We start from the raw sequence: 7,025 nt of genomic DNA, 5'->3' as shown, positions 1-7,025 counted from the left end.
GCATTGTTGGTTCAGTGGTAGAATTTTTGCTTTCTATGCAGGAGACCTGGGTTCGATTCCCAGCCAATGTACCTCATACACAGCTACCACCCATCTGTCAGTGGAGGCTTGCATGTTGCTAGGATTCTGGATGGGTTTCAGTGGAACTTCCAAACCAAGACGGACTAGGGATAAAGGCATAACGATCTTCTTCTAAAAATCAGTGTCAAAGAAAACCCTATGGATCACAATGGTTTGATCTGCAACTAACCATGGGGCTGGTATGGGATCAGGTAGTGCTTTGTTTCATTGGGCTTGGAGCCAACTAAACCACAGCTAACACCAGTAACATGTAGGGCTGTGGGCATGTCATGTTCCCAATTGTAGCCTCTTCATCTTGTTTGTAAAATGATGAAGCTTGGTCTTACTTTATCCCATAAATATGCCTCAGGATCATCTTTGCACAAGTTAGTTAGCATCAACTGCCTTCCTTAGCTGTCAGTGAGTCCATAGTCTCAAGGTACCCTTCAGCACCAGGGACAGGTACAGTCAAAGGATGGGGCTGTACTGGGGTGTGTGTGTGTGTGTGTGTGTGCGTGTGCCCGCATGCTTTAGATGAAAGTTTACAGAGCAAATTAGTTTCTCGTTAAACAGTTAACACACACATTGTTTTGTGACATTGGTTGCCAACCCTGCGATGTGTCAACATTCTCCCTTTCTGAACCCGGGTTTCCTGTTTCCTGTCCCGTCCTGCCTCCTCATCTTTGCTTTTGGGAAGGTGTGACCATTTGGTCTCATATACATGAATAAAATACAAAGCACATTTCTCACATGTGTTATTATTTGTTTTATAGACCTGTCTAATCTTTGAAGTGTGAACCTCAGGAGTGACTTCAGTACTGAGTTAAAACGGTGTCTGGGGGCCGTACTCTCAGGGTTTCTCCAGTCTCTGTCAGACCACTAAGTCTGGTATTTTTTTGTGAATTTGAATTTTGTTCTACATTTTTCTCCAGCTCTGTCTGGGACTATTGTGATGCCTGTCAGAGCAGTCAGTGGTGGTAGCCAGGCACCATCTAGTTATTCTGGGCTCAGTCTGGTAGAGGCTGTGGTTGCTGTGATCCGTTATTTCTTTGGACTAATATTTCCCTTATTTCTTTGGTTTTCTTCTTTCTCCTTTGCCCCAGATGGGGAGCAATGTAGATGTATCTCAGAAGGCCACTCACAGGCTTTTAAGACTCAGCATAGTCAGATGTAGAACATTTTCTTTATAAACTATGCTATGCCAATTAAGCTAGATATTCCCCACTACCAAAAAAAAATTTTTTTTTTTTACCATGGTCCCCAGCCCTGAGCCCAGTAACTCAGTTCCTCAGGGAGTTTGGATGTGTCTATGACTTTGCCTTGGTCAAGCTGTGCTGACTTGCCCAGTATTGTGTGCTGTCTTACCCTTCACCAAAGTTACCACTTATCTATTATCTAGTTAGTGTTTTTCCCTCCCCACGCCTCCCCTCCCTCATAACCATCAAATGTTATTTTATCCTGTGCATAAACCTTTTCTTGAGTTTTTATAATAGTGGTCTCATAAAGTATTTGTTCTTCTGTGATTGACCTATTTCACTCAGCATAATGCTCTCCAGATTCATCCATGTTGTGAGATGTTTCTCAGATTCATCATTGTTCATTATCATTGCATAGTACTCCATTGTACGTATCAAGTTCGTTTATTCATTTGTCTATTGGTGGGCACTTACGTTGTTTCCATCCTTTTGCTATTGTGCATAATGCTACAATGAACATGAGTGTGCATATGTCTATTCGTGTGACATTTTTTATTTCTCTAGGATATATTCCTAGGAGTAGGATTGCTGAATTGTATATTTCTATTTCTAGCTTTTTAAGGAAGTGCCATATCATTTTCCAAAGTGGTTTTACCATTTTATGTTCCCACCAGCAGTGCATAAGAGTTCCAATCTCCCCCCAGCCTCTCAAACATTTGTTATTTTCTTTTCTATGAGTGCCGTAGTGTCAGGGTGAGATTGTATAGCACTGTAGTTTTGATTTGTATTTCTCTAATAGCTAGTGATCAAGAGCATTTCCTCACGTGTCTGTCTTCTTTGGTGAAATATCTGTTCATATCCTTTACCCATTTTTTAAAATGGATTATTTGTCTTTTTGTTGTAGAGGTGTCGTATTTTCTCATAGATCTAAGAGATTAGACCTTTTCGGATATGTTATAGCCAAAAACATTTTCCCAGTCTGCTGGTTCTCTTTTTGCTCTTTTGATGAAGTCTTTCGAGGAGCGTAAGTGTTTAATTTTTAGAAGATCCCAGTTATCTAGTTTATCTTCCAGTGTTTGTATATTGTTAGTTATGGTTTGTATGCTATTTATGCCATATATTAGGGATCCTAGCATTGACCCTATTTTTTCTTCCATGATTTTTACAGTTTGGGTTTTATATTTAGTTTTAGTTTTATATATTTTGAATTAGTTTTTGTGTTTGGTGCGAGGTATGGGTCCTGTTTCATTTTTTTTTACAGATGGGCACCCAGTTTTGCCACACCATTTGTTAAAAAAGACTGTTTTTTCCCCCATTTAATGGACTTTTTTTTTTAATGGACTTTAGGTCTTTGTCAAAGATCAGGTGACTGTAGGTTGATGGATTTACGCCTGGGTTCTCAATTCTGTTCCATTGGTCAATGTATCTGTTGTTGTACCAGTACCAGGCTGTTCGTACTACTGTGGCTGTATAGTAGGTTCTGAGGTCAGGTAGTGTGAGGCCTCCTACTTGGTTCTTCTTCTTCAATAATGCTTTACTTACCCAGAGCCTCTTTCCTTTCCATATAAAGTTAATAATTAATTTTTCCTTCTTGTCAAAGAATGCTGTTGGTATTTGGATAGGGATTGCATTATATTCGTAGATCGCTTTGGGTAGGATTCACATTTTCACAAGTTGAGTATACTGATCCATGAGCATGGTAAATTTTTCCACTGAGGTAGGTATCCTTTGGTTTCTTGCAGCAGGGTTTTGTAGTTTTCTTTGCATAGGTCTTTTACATTCCTGGTTAGCTTTATTCCTAAGTATTTTGTTTTTGTTGTTTTTTAGGGGCTGTTATGAATGGTATTGCTTTCCTGTTTTCCTTTTTGAAGATTTCTTTATTGGTGTATAGGAATCCAGTTGATTTTTGTATATTAATCTTGTATCCTGATACTCTGCTGAATCTTTCTATTAGTTCCAGTAGTTTTCTTAACAGAGTCTTTCGGGTTCTCTATGTATAGTAACATATCATCTGCAAATAGGGATAGTTTTACTTCTTCCTTACCAGTTTGGATGCCATTTATTTCTTTTTCTTGCCTTATTCCTCTAGCTAGTATTTCCAGAACAATGTTAAATAAGAGTGGTGATAAAGGGCATCTTTGTCTTGTTCCTGTTCTGAGGGGGAATGTTTTCAGCCTCTTTCCATTGATAATGATGTTGATTGTATTGATGACCTTTATTATGTTGAAAAATTTCCCTTCTATTCCTATTTTATTGCAAGGTTTATCAGGAATGGGTGTTGGACTTTATCAAATGCCTTTTCTGCATCGACTGAGATGATCATGTGATTCTTTTATTTATGTGGTGGATAATGTTGATTGATTTTCTAAAATTGAAACATCCTAGAATACTCGGTATGAATCCCACTTGCTCATGGTGTATTTTTTTTAATTAACTTTTATTGAGCTTCAAGTGAGCGTTTACACATCAAGTCAGTCTGTCACATATAAGTTTATATACATCTTACTCCTTACTCCCACTTGCTCTCCCCCTAATGAGTCAGCCCTTCCACTCTCTCCTTTCCTGACAATTTTGCCAGCTTCCAACTCTCTCTACCCTCCCATCCCCCCTCCAGACAGGAGATGCCAACACAGTCTCAAGTGTCCACCTGATATAATTAGCTCACTCTTCATCAGCATCTCTCTCCTACCCTCTGTCCAGTCCCTTTCATGTCTGATGAGTTGTCGTCGGGGATGGTTCCTGTCCTGTGCCAACAGAAGGTTTGGGGACCATGACCGCCGGGATTCCTCTAGTCACAGTCAGACCATTAAGTACGGTCTTTTTATGAGAATTTGGAGTCTGCATCCCACTGATCTCCTGCTCCCTCAGGGGTTCCCTATTGTGCTCCCTGTCAGGGCAGTCATCGACTGTGGCCGGGCACTAACTAGTTCTTCTGGTCTCAGGATGATGTAGGTCTTTGGTTCCTGTGGCCCTTTCTGTCTCTTGGGCTCTTAGTTGTCGTGTGACCTTGGTGTTCATTCTCCTTTGCTCCAGGTGGGTTGAGACCAATTGATGTATCTTAGATGGCTGCTTGTTAGCATTTAAGACCCCAGACGCCACATTTCAAAGTGGGATGCAGAATGTTTTCATAATAGAATTATTTTGCCAATTGACTTAGAAGTCCCCTTAAACCATGGTTCCCAAACCCCCGCTCTTGCTCCGCTGACCTTTGAAGCATTCATTTTATGCTTCTTTGCTTTTGGTCCAGTCCAATTGAGCTGACCTTCCATGTATTGAGTGTTGTCCTTCCCTTCACCTAAAGCAGTTCTTGTCTACTAATTAATCAATAAAAAACCCTCTCCCTCCCTCCCTCCCCCCCTCGTAACCACAAAAGTATGTGTTCTTCTCAGTTTATACTATTTCTCAAGATCTTATAATAGTGGTCTTATACAATATTTGTCCTTTTGCCTCTGACTGATTTCGCTCAGCATAATGCCTCCCAGGTTCCTCCATGTTATGAAATGTTTCACAGATTCGTCACTGTTCTTTATCGATGCGTAGTATTCCATTGTGTGAATATACCACAATTTATTTACCCATTCATCCATTGATGGACATCTTGGTTGCTTCCAGCTTTTTGCTATTGTAGACAGAGCTGCAATAAACATGGGTGTGCATATATCTGTTTGTGTGAAGGCTCTTGTTTCTCTAGGGTATATTCCGAGGAGTGGGGTTTCTGGGTTGTATGGTAGTTCTATTTCTAACTGTTTAAGATAACGCCAGAAAGATTTCCAAAGTGGTTGTACCATTTTACATTCCCACCAGCAGTGTATAAGAGTTCCAATCTCTCCGCAGCCTCTCCAACATTTATTATTTTGTGTTTTTTGGATTAATGCCAGCCTTGTTGGAGTGAGATGGAATCTCATCGTAGTTTTAATTTGCATCTCTCTAATGGCTAATGATCGAGAGCATTTTCTCATGTATCTGTTAGCTGCCTGAATATCTTCTTTAGTGAAGTGTGTGTTCATATCCTTTGCCCACTTCTTGATTGGGTTGTTTGTCTTTTTGTGGTTGAGTTTTGACAGAATCATATAGATTTTAGAGATCAGGCGCTGGTCGGAGATGTCATAGCTGAAAATTCTTTCCCAGACTGTAGGTGGTCTTTTTACTCTTTTGGTGAAGTCTTTAGATGAGCATAGGTGTTTGATTTTTAGGAGCTCCCAGTTATCTGGTTTCTCTTCGTCATTTTTGGTAATGTTTTGTATTCTGTTTATTCCTTGTATTAGGGCTCCTAGGGTTGTCCCTATTTTTTTCTTCCATGCTCTTTATCGTTTTAGTCTTTATGTTTAGGCCTTTGATTCACTTGGAGTTAGTTTTTGTGCATGGTGTGAGGCATGGGTCCTGTTTCATTTTTTTGCAAATGGATATCCAGTTATGCCAGCACCATTTGTTAAAAAGACTATCTTTTCCCCAATTAACTGCCACTGGGCCTTTGTCAAATATCAGCTGCTCATATGTGGATGGATTTATCTCAATTCTGTTCCATTGGTCTATGTGCCTGTTGTTGTACCAATACCAGGCTGTTTTGACTACTGTGGCTGTATAATAGGTTCTGAAATCAGGTAGAGTGAGGCCTCCCACTTTCTTCTTCTTTCTCAGTAATGCTTTGCTTATCCGAGGCTTCTTTCCCTTCCATATGAAATTGGTGATTTGTTTCTCTATCCCCTTAAAATATGACATTGGAATTTGGATCGGAAGTGCGTTAAATGTATAGATGGCTTTTGGTAGAATAGACATTTTTACTATGTTAAGTCTTCCTATCCATGAGCAAGGTATGTTTTTCCACTTAAGTATGTCCTTTTGAATTTCTTGTAGTAGAGCTTTGTAGTTTTCTTTGTATAGGTCTTTTACATCCTTGGTAAGATTTATTCCTAAGTATTTTATCTTCTTGGGGGCTACTGTGAATGGTATTGATTTGGTGATTTCCTCTTCGATGTTCTTTTTGTTGATGTAGAGGAATCCAAGTGACTTTTGTATGTTTATCTTATAACCTGAGACTCTGCCAAACTCTTCTATTAGTTTCAATAGTTTTCTGGAGGATTCCGTAGGGTTTCTGTGTATAAGATCATGTCATCTGAAAATAGAGATAATTTTACTTCCTCCTTGCCAATCCGGATGCCCTTTATTTCTTTGACTAGCCTAATTGCTCTGGCTAGGACTTCTAGCACGATGTTGAATAAGAGCGGTGATAAAGGGCATCCTTGTCTGGCTCCCGTTCTCAAGAGAAATGCTTTCAGGTTCTCTCCATTTAGAGTGATGCTGGCTGTTGGCTTTGCATAGATGCCCTTTATTATGTTGAGGAATATTCCTTCAATTCCTATTTTGGTGAGAGTTTTTGTCATAAAAGGGTGTTGGACTTGTCAAATGCCTTTTCTGCATCAATTGATAAGATCATGTGGTTTTTGTCTTTTGTTTTATTTATGTGGTGGATTACATTAATGATTTTTCTGATATTAAACCAGCCTTGCATACCTGGTATAAATCCCACTTGATCATGGTGAATTATTTTTTTGATATGTTGTTGAATTCTGTTCGCTAGAATTTTGTTGAGGATTTTTGCATCTATGTTCATGAGGGATATAAGTCTGTAATTTTCTTTTTTTGTAATGTCTTTACCTGGTTTTGGTATCAGGGAGATGGTGGCTTCATAGAATGAGTTGGGTAGTATTCCATCATTTTCTATGCTTTGAAATACCTTTAGTAGTAGTGGTGTTAACTCTTCTCTGAAAG

The 7,025-nt window shown here is 39.3% G+C and overlaps 1 non-coding gene across 1 annotated transcript; it reads left to right on the top strand.

Annotated features, from left to right (window-relative positions):
• On the top strand, nt 1-71 carry TRNAR-UCU (transfer RNA arginine (anticodon UCU)). The gene has a single exon. It is a non-coding gene; the product is annotated as a tRNA-Arg (tRNA).
• Nucleotides 72-7,025: the final 6,954 nt, after the last annotated feature.

This window comes from Loxodonta africana, chromosome 11 (genome assembly GCF_030014295.1).
Source record: "Loxodonta africana isolate mLoxAfr1 chromosome 11, mLoxAfr1.hap2, whole genome shotgun sequence".
Taxonomy (NCBI): Eukaryota; Metazoa; Chordata; class Mammalia; order Proboscidea; family Elephantidae; genus Loxodonta; species Loxodonta africana.
The sequence above is the reverse complement of the archived record's forward strand: the minus strand, read 5'-3'. Positions and strand labels throughout refer to the sequence as shown.